General features: G+C 34.4%; 1 pseudogene; it reads right to left on the reverse strand.

Annotated features, from left to right (window-relative positions):
• Positions 1-1,041: 1,041 nt before the first annotated feature.
• Positions 1,042-15,793, reverse strand: part of LOC111719460 — a 139,030-nt pseudogene continuing 124,278 nt past the window's right edge.

A 15,793-nucleotide genomic window follows, 5' to 3' on the forward strand; every position in this document is an offset into this window, starting at 1 on the left:
CTCACGTGCTTGGGACCTCAAGTGCATTAACTCAAGCCTCAGCCCATTACATATATTGATAAAGATCAGATCACAGGAATATATTTACAAAAGTTAGCTTTTCAAGAAGTAATATACTTATAAAAGCAGATTAAAACTCAATTATTACGCATTTAAAATATTAACAGATAACTAAATAGAACAAAAAAGCACTACAAACACAGTTTTTAAATCAGAAAAAAATACCAAAGGCTTGTTGTGAGCATGAATCAGTGAAATGCTAATATCATAAGGGAGAATAAAGAGAGAGAGAATAATGTCATTAAGACAAATAAAATGATTAAAATATTTTAATACTAAGGAGAAATGTGTGAGCTGCTAAAGTAATAAGATCACAAATTACCAAAAAGTAATCATATGGTACTAGTAGATTTATTTATTTATTTGTTTTTACTTTTCAAAGAAATTTTTTAAGTAGGTTAGGAAGCACAATTTATGGCTTAAAGTATTTTACCAAACTTTCTCCATGATAACTTCTAAATAGTAATTGTTTTGAGCCAGAACTCTGAACTCTAAACAAGTATGCTTACAAAATACTAAGTGGAATTGATGAGACAATGGTTATCTAGTTTAGCATGGTTCAGTAAGATTGATTTAATCTTACAACAAATAACGGTTTCCTAGTGATATAATGATTGGTTTATACTTAGTGTGGAACATATAAGCAAGGCCTGAGAGCCACAGAGAACAAGCTCAATAGAAGTTTTTGGAGCCAAGGAGACAGAAATTCATTTCACCTTCAGTCAGGTTCCTGGTGGCTGGCCTGGCCTCCTGCACTTCCCCCACTGATACCAAGGCAGGTCTGAAAGGCTCTCCAGAAAGCTGCCCAGACCTAGGAATGAGATAATAAAAGATTTTGATTTTAACACCTGTCTATTCTTGTGATGATTACTGAACTGAAAGAAAGGCTGTTCCCAGAGACCCCAAGAAAACAGAATAAGAGAACATGACAGTAGCTGTTCTCTCTGGGTCCACAATAGGCTCTTATAGCCTCAGGTCTTCCTAATGGTACTTGGCAAATCCTTTCAGATCTTCCTGAAAGTGATGTATTCCTGGTTCTAAAGCCATGATAAGTTTGATCAGTTTAGTTGCAAATGTATTCTCAAGTTAGGTCAGTCAAAAAGTCTATCAAGTCCTCAAAGGTCCTAGTCCAGGAAGAATTCCTGGACTAGGAAGTCTGTTCAGTGTGTAGTTTGTATCCTTCCAGTTTGATTTTCTGGTGGGCTGAAAGCTAACTTCCTGGATGAAGAAAATGGTACTCTCATCCTCTTCCTGCCCAACCTCATTCTTTGGAAAATGACAGTCTAACACAAGGGTCTTCTTTGTATCATGCTTTACAACTTCCATCACCAAATTCAGAACTCTACTTGGTCTGCTTGGTTTTTCTTTTTCTCTGGTAGTTTATCATCAAATATGGACAGGATACTTCAATATTAATATTGAAGGTTACTGTGATTCTCTCACCAGCTAATTTCCAGATTAATTTGGATTCTGTCTCTTGCATACCCAGTTCCCAAACCATGGGCATCTTGGAAAAAGATATGTGTTTCTGGATTTTTTTATCCTCTTCAATTTCATCTGTCAGGAATTCAGCAAAGGCATTGTCTACTCTTCCTCCAGCCCCTTACCTCCCATGTGGGACTCCCTGCATGTACACAAGCCAGGTCCATATGTACAAGTTGCAGGAGGTGGGGACCACAGGCCCTGGTGGCTCCTCGATTCCTCTACTTTTAGGTCTTTAATAGGGCAGTTTGCAGTGCTCATGGCAGGACAGGTCCCTATCTGGCAAGGGCACAACAGCAGGAGCAGCAACAGAGGAACTATGACTGAGACATGAAGAAGGGGTAAAAGTGATGAGTATTTTTTTAAGGATAAAGAAATATAAATAAAAACATAATATCTAATGCATTCAAATATTCCTGTTTATTAGGAACACCAGACCCAGCTGTACTACTGAAATGCTATCTTGGGAGAAAAAGAACCAGCACCCCTGGAGAGCGTAAAAATAATAGGTCAGAGACACTGCAGACTTCAGGTATTTGCAGGAGAGTAGAGCTTTTGGTTTGGTATTCCAAGTAAGAGAAGGGAACTGAAGTAAAGATACAGGAATTACTCTCCACCTCACCCTAGGCTTAGAAATGCTTATGTTAATCATTCTCATTAAACACACACACACACACACACACACACACACAAAACAAAACAAAATAAACAAATATAAACTGTCAAAGTTGAAAGAACCCAACAAGAGAAACTTACTATGGGAATAAGGAAGAGGGGAGTTATCGTCAGAGGAGGACAATGAAATAAAGAAAGGAAATTTCTACCCCAAAGAGTAATGTTAAATGGCTACCTATCCAAAAAGAATTTATAGAAGAATTCAAAAAAGACATCAAAATCAAATAAAAGAGACTGAGGAAAAACTTAAAAAAAAAAAAACTATTCAAGGAAAACAAAAAGATTATGATGGGGGAAGTTAACCAATTAGAAAATGAGATAATAATGAAGAAGAAAATAGTATTTTGAAAATTTGAATTGGCAAGGGGAATTCAGTAAAGTATAAGGTACCAAGAATGAACAAAACAGAATATAAAAACTGAAAAAAGAACAGAAAATGAAATATTATTAAAAACAGCAAATCTGAGAACATGTCAAGAAGAAAAATTATTTTAAAAATTAGACTACTTTAAATGTGTTACCAGAAGGATAGAGTATTGACACAATAATGCAAAAAATAATAAAAGAAAATTGTCTTGGAGTAATAGAACATGAAAAAAAAGAAGAAATTGACAAAAGTCACCCATCACTATTTAAGAGATTCTACATAGAAAACACATAGGAATATTAGTATCGAATTTCAAAACTCCCCTGATCAAAAAGAAAATCCTATATGAAACAAACAGACAAACACAAAGCAAAACAAACAAACAAAAAACAATTCAAATATGTTGGAATTAAAATTAAAATTTTTCAGGATTTATCAAGTTACTATAAAAGACCACAGGTCCAGGAATAATGTAGATTGACAACCAAAGAACTAGGCTTGTGAGGAAAAATACATTCAGCATGACAAATGAATGAAAAAAAAAAACATTTAAAGAACTTGCAGATTGGTAGAAAAAATATATATAATAATAGCCAGCATCAAAGACTAAGTTTAAGGCCCTCAACAAGGACAGATTATTTAGATTTTTTACATAGAAATGTATATATCATATGTTTAAGATTGACATCAGTAACTGAATAGCTGAAAAGAAAAATTAAAGCAGAGCTGAGTATGGTCTGACTAAGCAAAATGGTCAAGGAAAAGATAAAAATAGTAATTATGATAATATGAATGAAGTGCAGAGGAAGAATTGACACTCAAATATTAGAGAGGAGAGGAGAGCTGTAGTTATAAAAAAAACATATTCATATTGGAAATGGGTTAAATAGGGAACAATATATACATAGACACATACGCACTATATCTGTATCTATATCTATCTATCTATCTATATATATATATATATAGACAGAGAGAGAAATGAGAGAGGGGGGGAGATAAGGGAGAGAGAAGGGAGAGATCTATGGATGGGAAGAAGTTAAGTAATACCAAGGGAAGTCAAGGAATAAAATTAAAGTAGAATTGTTACCAAAGATAAGAAATAAAAAATACATAAAATTAGAGCAAGGATCGGGAATAATATTTATTAGAAAACAAGTAAGGCTAGTAATCCTTGATCTCAGACAAAATAAAACTTAAAGTTTCAATCAAGAGAGAAACCTAAATATCAGTAAACTATATTAATATTGTTTTACATACATATTTACATGCATGTAAACTTGTAGTGTTCTTGATTAGTTTTCAGGAGGTCTTAGCAGCCTTCATTTCAGCAGATTAATCATTACAAGAATAGCCATGTGTTAAAGTCCAAATCCTTTGTTATATCCTTCACAATCTAGTTTCCTTTCCTGGGGCCTGGGCTAGTCTTCATAGAGACCTTCTGGAATCTTGGTTTCAGGGGGAGAAGGGCAGGAAGCCAGGCAGCCACCAGGAGGCTGATGAAGATGGAATGAATCTGTCCCTCCTTGGCTCCAAGAGCTGGAGCTCCCAACTCCAGTCCACTTGTCTTCTCTGGCTCTGACTCTGGCTGAGGCTCCCAGCTTATATGCTTTCTTATAATTACATCATCATAGGTATGAATCTTGTATAACTATATTAAGTACTAAGTACATGTACTGAACTAAAGAACTATTAAGCACCATGCTAAACTAGATAACCACTGTCTTATCAATTTCACTGATTTAACACCTTTTAAGAATCCTTGTTTCAAAGTTCTGGCCCAAAATATAAACTCATGTGTATATATGTATATGTATACACACACATATCTCTTGCTTAACTGTAGACTGCTTGTGGGAGGTGAGGTGGGCTGAAAGAAGAAAAAAAAAAGGAAAAAGTAAAAATTGCACAGTAGGGAACAAAAGAATTTACTACAAGTAAGCAAAGAAAATGTCTGTTATGAATATAATATTTTCTATTTTTATATATGCTTTCTTGAAATGGAAATTTATTATTACATGTTTGGAATCACCCTAATGTTTTTCTGTGGACATAACAATTTTTTGTTTTGTTTTTTCTTTTTTTCTCTCTTTCTTTTTCTATTTTATTTCTTTTTTTTCTGTTTGTTTTAATAATGTATTTAATAAAAAATAAATTTTATTTTAATAAATAAATAAAAACATATGAAATGTAACATATAACAGAATACAAAATAAAAAATAATGTTCTTATGCCCAAAGGGCTTTGGAATTGTACACACCCTTTTTATTCAGCAGTCTCATTACTGGATCTGTATCCCATAGAGATAATAAAATAAGGAAAAAGGGCCTAAAGATGCAAAAATGATTAGAACAGCTCTTTTTGTTGTTGTGAGGAACTGAAAATTGTATGGATGACATCATGATATATTAATGTAATAGAATATTATTGTTCTATAAGAAATGATGAGCAGGTTATATTACATAACTTATGCTAGTGAAGTAAACAGAGCCAGGTAAACACTGTACACAGTAACAGTGAGACTATGTGAAAATCAACTGTGATTGACTTGGGTCTTCTCAACAATGTGGTGATTCAAAACAATTTCAGTGGGCTTGGGATGGAAAATGCCAATCACATCAAAAGAAAGAACTATGGAATTGAATGTGGATTGAAACATAGCATTTTCTTTTCTTTTCTTTTGTGCAAAATGACAAATATAGAAATATGTTTAAAAGAATTGTACTTATATAATTATATCTGATAAAAAACATTTAAAAGTTAATGATTTGTGATTTAATCACATTTTAATTTAATTTAATTAGGTATTTCCTTTAAAAGCATATATATCCACCCATATATCCTCAGCAGGAGAACAAGGTTGTGACCTTTTTCATAAAGCTTAAAAATAAATGTATAACAATAAAATATATACATAAATTTTTTATCTCAAGTCCCTTGTTCTTGCTTTATGAAAGACTCATATACTCTTCAAGTTTCACATCTCTGGGAATAATTTAGTGCTGCTTTTTATAAGTTCACCATAATCATTATTCTATTGTCTATTTATGCCAAACAATTTTTTCATTGCTCTTTATGTGATCTGCATCTTCAAGTAATGTTTTACTTGATACTTTGTAGTCATATAGATATCATCATCAGAAGAATATTGATAATAAAAGATACAGATTACTTTCATAGTCATTGAACCAGTAATTATTATAAAGCACTTACTTTGTGTCATACAGTTACATAGATGATAAATAGTTGATAGGTGGATAGGTATGAATGTATAAGTATATATGTGAGCATATATATATGTGTATATATATATATATATATATATATATAAAGGTATTCATATTTGAATAAAAATGAGTGTGTGAGGGTGAGAAACAGCAAGAACAAAAGAGAGTGAAAGCAAGAGAGAGTAAAAGAAGAAGAGAGAGAATAAGAAAGAAAGATAATAAGAATGAGAGAGCAACAAACAAAGAGACATGGAGAAAGAGAGACAGAAAGAGAAGGAGGGAGGGAGAGGGAGACAAACAGAGACAGAGAGCAAGATGATGAAATGTGAGCTGAGGTTTAAATCATGCAAATAAACTAAGAGATTGTGGTGAAGGACAGATATTCTAAGCATAGAGAATAACTCATAGGCCACAAACCTATAGGTAGGTTATGGGGTTTCTACCCCAAGCATATGAAGTCTTTCCCAGTGGAATTGGAAGATGAGAATAATCTGTTTCACAAGTCATAAAGTATAATAGTGAGACATCCAAAATGTCAGAGTCATGCTCTGCCTTCCAGGCCAATGTGAGTACTGACTTTTGACTTGCCATTGGACTGTGATAACTCTGAAAAGAAGTGGGAGGCTGAAACTCTGTTTCAATTAAATAAAGATATCACCTTGTAATGTCAGTGGTCCTCTTAAAAAAAGATGAATTCTGGGAAGATGGTGGAGTAGGTCAGTAAATATTCAAGCTCTCCATATTTAACCCACAAACAGACTGTGCTTTGGGGACAACAAAGACTGATAAAATTAAAAAGATTTGGGAAATGTAATGTCTGGATTAGTTTCTGGAGGATCTCTAGACGGGCCTTGGTCTACAGGCAGAGAAGTGATGAAGGCAAGAGAGCCACTATGAGACTGGATGGTCAAAGATGAAGTCTGAAGTCTTCTTTGTGACTGTATTTGTGTCTGAGAAAGTCTTCTGTGTCTGTGGCTGAAAGTGTTTCTTCCCAGTCCTCCCAGCCCTTAAATACATTAGTATGATTAGATCAATACAGCAACTTAACATGTGCAACCATCATAACCATATCACGTATGTTTAGAGAACTATTATCACACACTGAGTAGGTGCATAAGTATAAGCACCCTGCTGACCTTGATTCAAATAGACTTTTTCAGAGTTACAGCCCTCTATATCTCCCCTTTTCTTTTGTTTTTGGAGGAGTGTCTTGATGTTTCTGTTTCTCCTCTCTACTATTGCTGTCCCTTGAGGATTAAAAGACATGCCAGTGGTGTGTAAAATCTGATACTGTGCACAAGTGTCCAAAATGTTTAGAATTATATGCAGGTCCATTATTTGTTTTTTTCTTTTTTTTGCTTGTGGCACACTCATAATTGCAAAAGCTTGTATAAGAAATTCAGTGACTACTCAGACTATCTCTTTTGCTGCTGTTATTGCAAATGTAAATTCTGAAAAGGTGTCTACTACAACACTAGATAAAAGGTAGATGACCAAAAAATTAGGTCACATCCATTTGCCAAATTTCATTGTGTCTTAAACCATGAGGATTTTTCCCTGGAGGGAGCATAGGATCGTGGAAAGGAAGGCAAGTTGTATAGCCTTTTACTATGCAACTAGCTTCCTCTTTTGTTATCCCAAATTGTAAACATAAAGCTTAAGTAGCCTGATGATATTTAGAATGAGATTCTTGGGCTGCCTGAAATAAAGGTATATTGGCTAACAGTCAGAAGGCAAACTGCCTTTGAATTTCCATCAAAAATAGGACCTGGAAGTCAACTATGAGAGTGGACATGCAAGGTATAAAATCTTACCTGGATGCTTTCTCACTTGCTCTTGAAGTTCCTTAAGGAGCTGATATATTTTAGAAGGTACACATTTTATTTGGGCTATGGCAATTCTTTGTACCATATTTACTGAATAAACTAAATCAGATATTATATTTACATCTCCTGGATAATAAGTAAGCATGATTGCATACAATTCATTCTGCTGAGTGGACAGAAAAATAGTTCTAACTACTCTTTTTATAGTTAAGTCATGAGAGTATACAGCATAAATGTTACGTTTAGATGTATCTATAAAGACAGTTGGTCTTTTAAGAGGAATATTAGAAACCTTTTCTTGAAAAACCCATCACAAATTATGTAATAACTAGGTTATCTTTAAAGAAGACCCATGTGTAAAATTGGGAGCTCTGGCCAAAGCACTGGGTAAAGAATAAGGCTTTGTTATTGTTGTGCTGGGAGGTTCACCCACTCTATCACACTACGTCCTTGATGAAGGACTACTGTGGGTGTCTCTTTTGTAGCAAAAATTGATATTTCCAAGGGTTTTTGAGTGACTCTTTCAAACACATTGGATAAAGCCAGTTAAACTTCTCTCAAAGCTTTGTGAGCTACTTTGGTAAACTGGTGTGATGATTTTAAAGCATTGTCTCCCATTAAAATGTCATATAATGGTTGCAGTTGATGGTAGTTCAGCCTAACACTGGATGCATCCATTGGATATCTCCAATCAATTTCTGAAAGTCATTTAAGCTGTTTAGCTTCTCTGTTCTTAAGGAAAGTTTTTGTACATTTTAGGGTATACTTCATATCCTAAATATTGAAAAGGAGTATGTCTTTCAACTGAAAAGGAGCTATGTGTAATTTGTAGTTCCTTAGTATTTCTATGGTCTTTTGAAGACATGCTTCTAACATTTGTTCCTCAGGTGCACACCCCAAGATATCATCCATGTAATGCAACAGCATAACTTTTGGAAATGCTTTTCTTACTGGAATAAGAGCAGCAGCCAAACACATCTGACACACAGTAGGACTATTTTTCATTCCCTGTGACAAAACTGTCCATTCTTATCTTTTATAAGGCTCAGCTAAGTTAACACTGGGCACTGAAAAGGCAAATCTTTTCATATCTTCCTTATCCAGAGTGACAGAATAGAAACAATCCTTAATGTCTATAACCCAAAGAGACCATTCTATAGGCAACTGAGTAGGAGATGGAAATCCAGGCTGAAGAGTTCTCATAGTTTCCATCTGTTCATTTACTTTTCTTAAACCAGTTAATATCTTCCATTTTCCAGATTTCTTTTTTACAACAAATACAGGGGAATTCCAAGGACTTAGACAAGGTTGTAAGTGCCCTTGGTCAAGTTGCTTCTGTACTATGTCTAATAAGGTCTGATTTTTTTTTTTAATTTTGTAAGAGCCACTGTTCTAATCACACTGGTATATCAGTTTTCCATTGAATGGGAAATGTGAGAGTGTTGGCAGGCCTTCAACAGTAGCCCTGCCTAACAAGCCAAAGTACTCAATTGTAATCCTAACTATTGTAAGATGTTTCTTCCTTAGTGATTGATGGGGCTTTTTTGAATTACAAAAAGAGTAAAAATCTTGTTTCACCTTCAACCATCCATCTCAAAGGAGTAGCACTAATTTCAGCTGCTATTGATCCTCCTATCCCAGACTTATAGGTGTCTGCCTTAATCTTTGACCAATAATTGGATCAATTGGCATCTCTAATGACTGTACAATCTGCATCCATGTCTACCAACCCTTTCAATGGTATGCCATTTACATAGATAGTGAGCATAAGATGGTCAGCTGTCATAGCTGCAGTCCAGAATATTCCTGGATTCACTTGTCAAAATCTTGGCAAATATCAACAAATTGCCTATTAGGAGTATGTATCAATAAACATGATGCTATCCTTCTCCTGGGTGGTAAGTCACACATTGTCTAATTGTATTAGTGAGATATTAGCTACACATTCCCCGGTTTCCCAAATCAATATATGGATAGACACTGTTTTGTAAGCATTCTTGGGAGGTGAAATGATTAAACCTACTGTGTGTGGAAACAAAGGATCTATAGGTCAAACAGGGACAGATTTTGCCTCTCCAGGGGATATCTCACTAGTCCCAATTGCATTCAACTCTATTCTCCCCAATTGTAATCTCTTTCTCCCATAGGATTGCTTTTTGGCTGATTGATCATGTTGGAGTACTGAACTTCTAAAGACTCTCTGGGTGTAATATAGGCTGTGCTTTCTGCCTGGGGCTATGGAGCTGAGCCTCACTTCCCATATCCCTGAGCCAATCTACAGTCTGATGCCTAATGGAAGCCTTTGTTGCATTTTAGTCATAGGATTTTGGATCTTATTTTCCCACCCTGTTTTTTCACTCTATCTTTATGCCAACATTGGACTTTCAAATGCCTTACTTTACCACATTGAAAGCATTGACAAGTCTCTCTGGAAGTCCTTTGCCAAAAGAAACCCTGTCTTTCCATGTTCAGATCTTGGAAAGTCTGCATCATAGCCTGGATATAAAAGGTATTTGTGCCCACTGTGGCACAGCATTTTATGATCTCATCTAAAGGAGCATCCTTGTGTAGTCCTAGTATAATTCTTCTACAAACCTCATTAACACTTTCCTTAGCAAGTTCTAAACATGTCCTTGCTATAGATTCCAATCATTAGGGGTTAAAACTTAAAAAAAAATTTATCTAATAGCATCTTAACATAAGACAATGTAGACCCATAAAGAGTCCAAGCCTTTTTCAGATATTTGATAATTTCCAGATTAAAAGGAGTGTGTCTTCTTTTTTCTTGACCTGAAGAGTCAAACTCTTCAATCACAGAGTAAGATTCTAATTTCAAATCAGATGTAGCCTGTCCTTCCTCTTTAGCTTTAATTAGTGCCTTTTGTAATCCTGTCATGGGGGTGGACAAAGCTGCTTCATGGGTGGTGCTGATGGTGTCACTGCCCTTCCCACTCCTCTTACTCCCTTCACCCACAAAAGCAAAATTCAGGGAAGATGGTCAGGAGAGGGGGAATGTCTATACTGCTCCAGTATAACTGAGCTGTGAAAGTGAGAAGCACCACACTCCTTTAATTCATCTGTGCTGTACTTAACTCCTTTCTTGACCAATTCTCCATGCTTCTCAGATGCTTTGTAAGTACTCTTTCTCTTCCTGCTCTTTCTCCTCACATTTTCTTGTCTGGCTGTCCACCTTAAAATTTTTCCTTTTTTTAGAATTTGTGGGATTCTTTAAAGCCAATTGTATTATATTGTATTATATATGTTTCCTAAGGAATTAAAATAGGACCCATAGCTTTGTAATATTCACTTAATTGCTCTCCCACTATTTCCCACATATTTGGCTCTAATTTTTCTTTCTTAGAGATCCAAGGAGATGTGCACTCTAATATATTTAAGAGTCCAGTGATCTGCTTCCAAGTTTCCAACAAACCTTGCTTCTTTATTAACCTACCTATACATTCTACATACTACCCTTGTGTTATGGGCTAGAACTTGAAACAAGGTACTAAGTCAGTGGAATTGATGGAGACAATGGTTATTTAGCATGGTGCTTAACAGATGTCTAGTTCAGTACATGTACTCATTACTTTAGTTCCACAAGATTCACACCTTTGAGAGCATATGTAAGCTAGGAACTTCCACCAGTATTCAGTTAGGGAGATTCAGAAGCTAGAGAAGGCAGCAGGAGCTTAAGCTCTAGGAACCAAGAAGCTTTTAAGAAAGCTAACTGGGCCCCCAGGAAAGGAAAGACTTGGAAAGAGATAATAAAGGATTTAGACTTTAACCCCTGGCTGTAGTCTTGTGATTATTGAACTAAAACAAAGGCTACTTCCAGAGACCCCAAGAAAACCCCAACCAACAAGAGATTACATTTTAGAGAGAACATTACACCCTTGGGGTAGGGAATGTGCTTTTCTATGTATTTGCTCCATTTCAGCTGAAAAAAAAATGAAAGTGACTAGTTTATCCCTCACCAACTATTTACCCCAGTTCTGGGTCCCCAGAACTTCTTCACTGAACTCGGCCAATCATGACAGTCAAATTTGTGCCCTGTTGTGCAAGGGCCTGTTTCTAGGGCCTCACCTTTAGATGCCAAAATGTAATGTCCAGGCTACCTTTCTGAAGGATCTCTGGAGGGGCCTTGGTCTTTAGGTGGAAGTGTGAAAGAGGCAGGAAATTCATGAGGATGGATAGTCAAAGATAAAGTCTGGAGTCTTCTTTGTGTATGTATCTGTGTCTGAGAGAGTCTTCTGTGTCTGTGTCTGAGAAAGTCCTCTGTGTCTGTGGCTGAGAGTACTTCTTCCCAGTCCTCCCAGCCCCTAAATACTTTAGTAAAATTACATTACTACAGCAAGTAAGTATGTGGAACCATTACATCATCATATTATATTAAATATATGTCACATTAAATATATTATTTCACACTGAGTAGATGCTTAACTAAAAGCACCCTGCTGTCCTTGATTCAATTATGCCTTTTTAGAGTTCTGGCCCTCTACAAGGGCAGAACAGGGATTCTCCTGGTACAATTCAAAAAGACCCAAAGAAAGACCCCAGGAGGGATTAACCAGTGTGAAGTGCACACAACTCTAGGCTAGCTCCACAGATACATCAAGTGGGGAGCCCTGGGACTAGCTGGATTTGCCTGGAGCCTCAGCAGGAACGAGAGAAACTTTTACCTTTTGAACTTTGTATGGAGTTGGGATTGTGAATAGGGAAATACGGAGTGGACCTTGAGCAATCAGGAATGCCAGGTCTAGATATGTTGCAGAGATATAGTCCTAATTGAGAAGGAGCCAGGACACTACATGAGTGTAGAAGTACTGAGGCTAGGATGCTGTTGTCTGTTACAACTTGCAGGAGGGTAGATCTTTAGTTTGGAATGACAAGTCAGAGGGGAAAGCTGAAAGGAAGCTAGAGACACCACCACCCTCCCTGTGATTAGAGATACTTACACTAGTGTCTCTCATTTAAAAAAAAAAAGTGAATCAGCGAAATAAAAAAAAAAAAAAAGCTAACTTAGAAACTTACTATGAGAATAGGGAAGACAAAGATTCAAATTGGAGACGAGAATACTGAAATTAAAAAAAAAGTTTTTTCTAGCCCAAAGAGTAATAATGTGAAATGGCTATATGCCCAGAGAGAATTTAAAGAAGAAATTAAAAAAAAAAAAAAAGAACTTAAAATTAAAATGAGGGAGGTGGAACCAAAATGTTGGACAGAGAGCAGGTATTTGTCTGAACTCTTCCTGACTTCACTCAGCATCAACAACAGATCATGGCTCTGAAAAGGTATTACAGTGATAAAACTCACAAATATTGGGTGTCATCTTAGTCAATCTGAGAGATGTGAAATGGTAGTTCAGATTTGTTTTAATTTGCATTTCTCTCATCAATCGTGATTTAGAGAATTTTTTCATATGACTATAAGTGACTTTAATTTCATGATATGAAAATTGGCATAAAATTGTCATTCATATTTTGACCATTTATGAACTGGGGAATGACTTGTATTCTTATAAATTTGACAGTTCTTCATATATTTTACAAATGAAATATTTTTTCAGAAACAGTATTTGTAAAGATTTCCCCCCTTCTTTGTACTTCCCTTTTAATCTTGTTTCTATTGATTTTGTTTATGCAAAACCATTTTAATTTAATGTAATCAAAGTTGTGCATTTTGCCTTTACTACTGTTCTCTGTTTCTTTGGTTATAAATTCCTCCTTTGTCCAAAGATCTGATAGGTATAATATTCCTTGCTCTCCTAATTTATTTGTGGTATCATTTACACCCAAACCATATATCCATTTTAATCTTATTTTGGTATAGAGTATGAGCTGTATTATTTTTGATATATTATTTTACAATTTTCCAAACAATTTTCATCAAATAATGAGTTCTTACATCAGAAGTTAGAGTTTGGGGGTTTATCAAATACTAGATAATTATAAGCCTTGAATATTGTGTTGTATCTAATCTGTTCTGCTGATCTACCACTCTATTTCTTAGCCAGTACAAAATGGTTTTGATGACTGCTACTTTTTAATATAGTTTTAATTTTGTTACTGCTAAGCCATCATAATTCATATTTTTCATTAATTCCCTTGATATGGTTATCCTTTCTTCCAAATGAATATTATTATTTTTTCTAGTTCTATGAAATATTTTTGGAAATTTGATTATGTCACTGAACAAGTAGATCAGTTTAGGCAGATTTGTCATTTTTATTATATTAACCTTGACTATCAATAAGCAATTGACATTTTTCAATTGTTTAGATTTGATTTGATTTGTCTGAGAAGTGTTTTGTAATTGTATTTATATAATTCTTGGTTTTGTCTTGTCAGATAGGCCCCAAGTATTTTTGTCTAAAATTATTTTTAATGGAATTTCTCTTTTGCTGATAGACTTGGTCAGTAATATATAGCAATGCTGTTGATTTGTGTGGGTTTATTTTATATCCTGTAACTTGGCTAAAGCTGTGAATTATTTCCAGTATATTTTTCAATGATTTTCTAGGATTATCTAAGTATATCATTATATCATCAGCAAAGAATGATAGCTTTATTTCTTCATTGCCTATTCTAATTCTTTTCATTTATTTTGTTTCTTAATGCTAAACCCAATATTTCTAGAACAATGTTGAATAACAGTAATGATAATGTACATCCTTGTTTCATCCTGGATTTTATTGGGAACGTATGCAGCTTCTGTTCATTACAAATAATGTTTGCTATCAGTTTTAGATAGAAACTACTTATTATTTTGAGGAAAGCTCCCTTTATCCCTGTGATCTCTCATGTTTTTAATAGGAATGGGTTCTGTATTTTGTCAAAAGCTTTTTCTGCATCTATTGAGATTATCATATGATTTATGTTGGTTTGAAAAGTAAATAATCTAATTCTAAAAATGATTGGATCAAACAATAAATATTTAAATTGTAATAAATGTTATTAAATATGTGCAAATGTAAGTGTTGAGACAATGGGACTAGGATAGTAAGTGTTGCATATATGTATAATATGTTTGCATATATGTTTATATAGATATGCATGTTTACATGTATATTTATATAAGAAAAGTTTTTTGGCTGGATATAAGCTATTGATAAATTCATTTAATTTTTTTTACTATGTGTATATTATTATAATAGACTGAGTTTAGATTTCAAACTGTCAAAAATTAAGAAGTGATTCTTTTCTGTTATAGGTAAGGGAAAAAGGAGATGAACAAGTGAAGTAGAATTGTGTGTGTATATATATATATATATATATATATATATATATATACACACACATATACATACATATTTATACACATACATAAGCACATAGTTGTTTATATATATATACTTTCTAGTGTGTATATATGCACATACATGTGTAGATAAATGTATATATATATATATATATATATATACTATATATATGATGTATATATACAGACACACACACACACACTATACATACATAAACTACAGTATTTCAGCAAGTCTGTATTCCTAAAAGGATATATTGTTCAGTTTTGTCTGATTATATTATCATATAAGAAAAATTTCAGATATGATCATTGAATGTGTCTGCTTTGTATAAACTGCTTTTTGTATGCACAGAGACATTTATCCCTGAAGACTAAGTAGATCCTCTTTCATTATAGTAACCCATGAAACAAACAAATGTAAAAATAGAACGGGTTACTGTTTCCATCTCTAGATGACCAGAATCAATATCTAACAATATGTTCTGGAATTTCACTACAAAGTGAAATTGTATTCATTGATTTATAAACTTTATTCTCTTTTATTTTCATGTGAAAATTGGAACAAATATTTGATTTACTATAATTCTCTGGTATTTACCTTTTTCTCTAGGAACCTTTAGACTTTATTGACAAGGGCTCCACAATTATACCTGCCAGTTTTTTAAAAATATATTTTCGGTTGTAATTGATCTGAGTCCTATGCTTATATTTGAATAATAACAAGATTCTCTTTTAATCTCTTCTTACAGTTTGTGATTATGGGGACTGGACCAAAATAAGCCTCTAAACTGTGAGTGGCCAGAGCCAGATTAATCAAGGTAGAGACAGGAGAGTGAGGGGAAAACATTTGCAAGTGGAACTTCTCTCGAGGAGCAGAGCTTAACATTCTGGGGCAA

The sequence above is a fragment of the Sarcophilus harrisii genome, chromosome 1, assembly GCF_902635505.1.
Source record: "Sarcophilus harrisii chromosome 1, mSarHar1.11, whole genome shotgun sequence".
Lineage (NCBI taxonomy): Eukaryota > Metazoa > Chordata > Mammalia > Dasyuromorphia > Dasyuridae > Sarcophilus > Sarcophilus harrisii.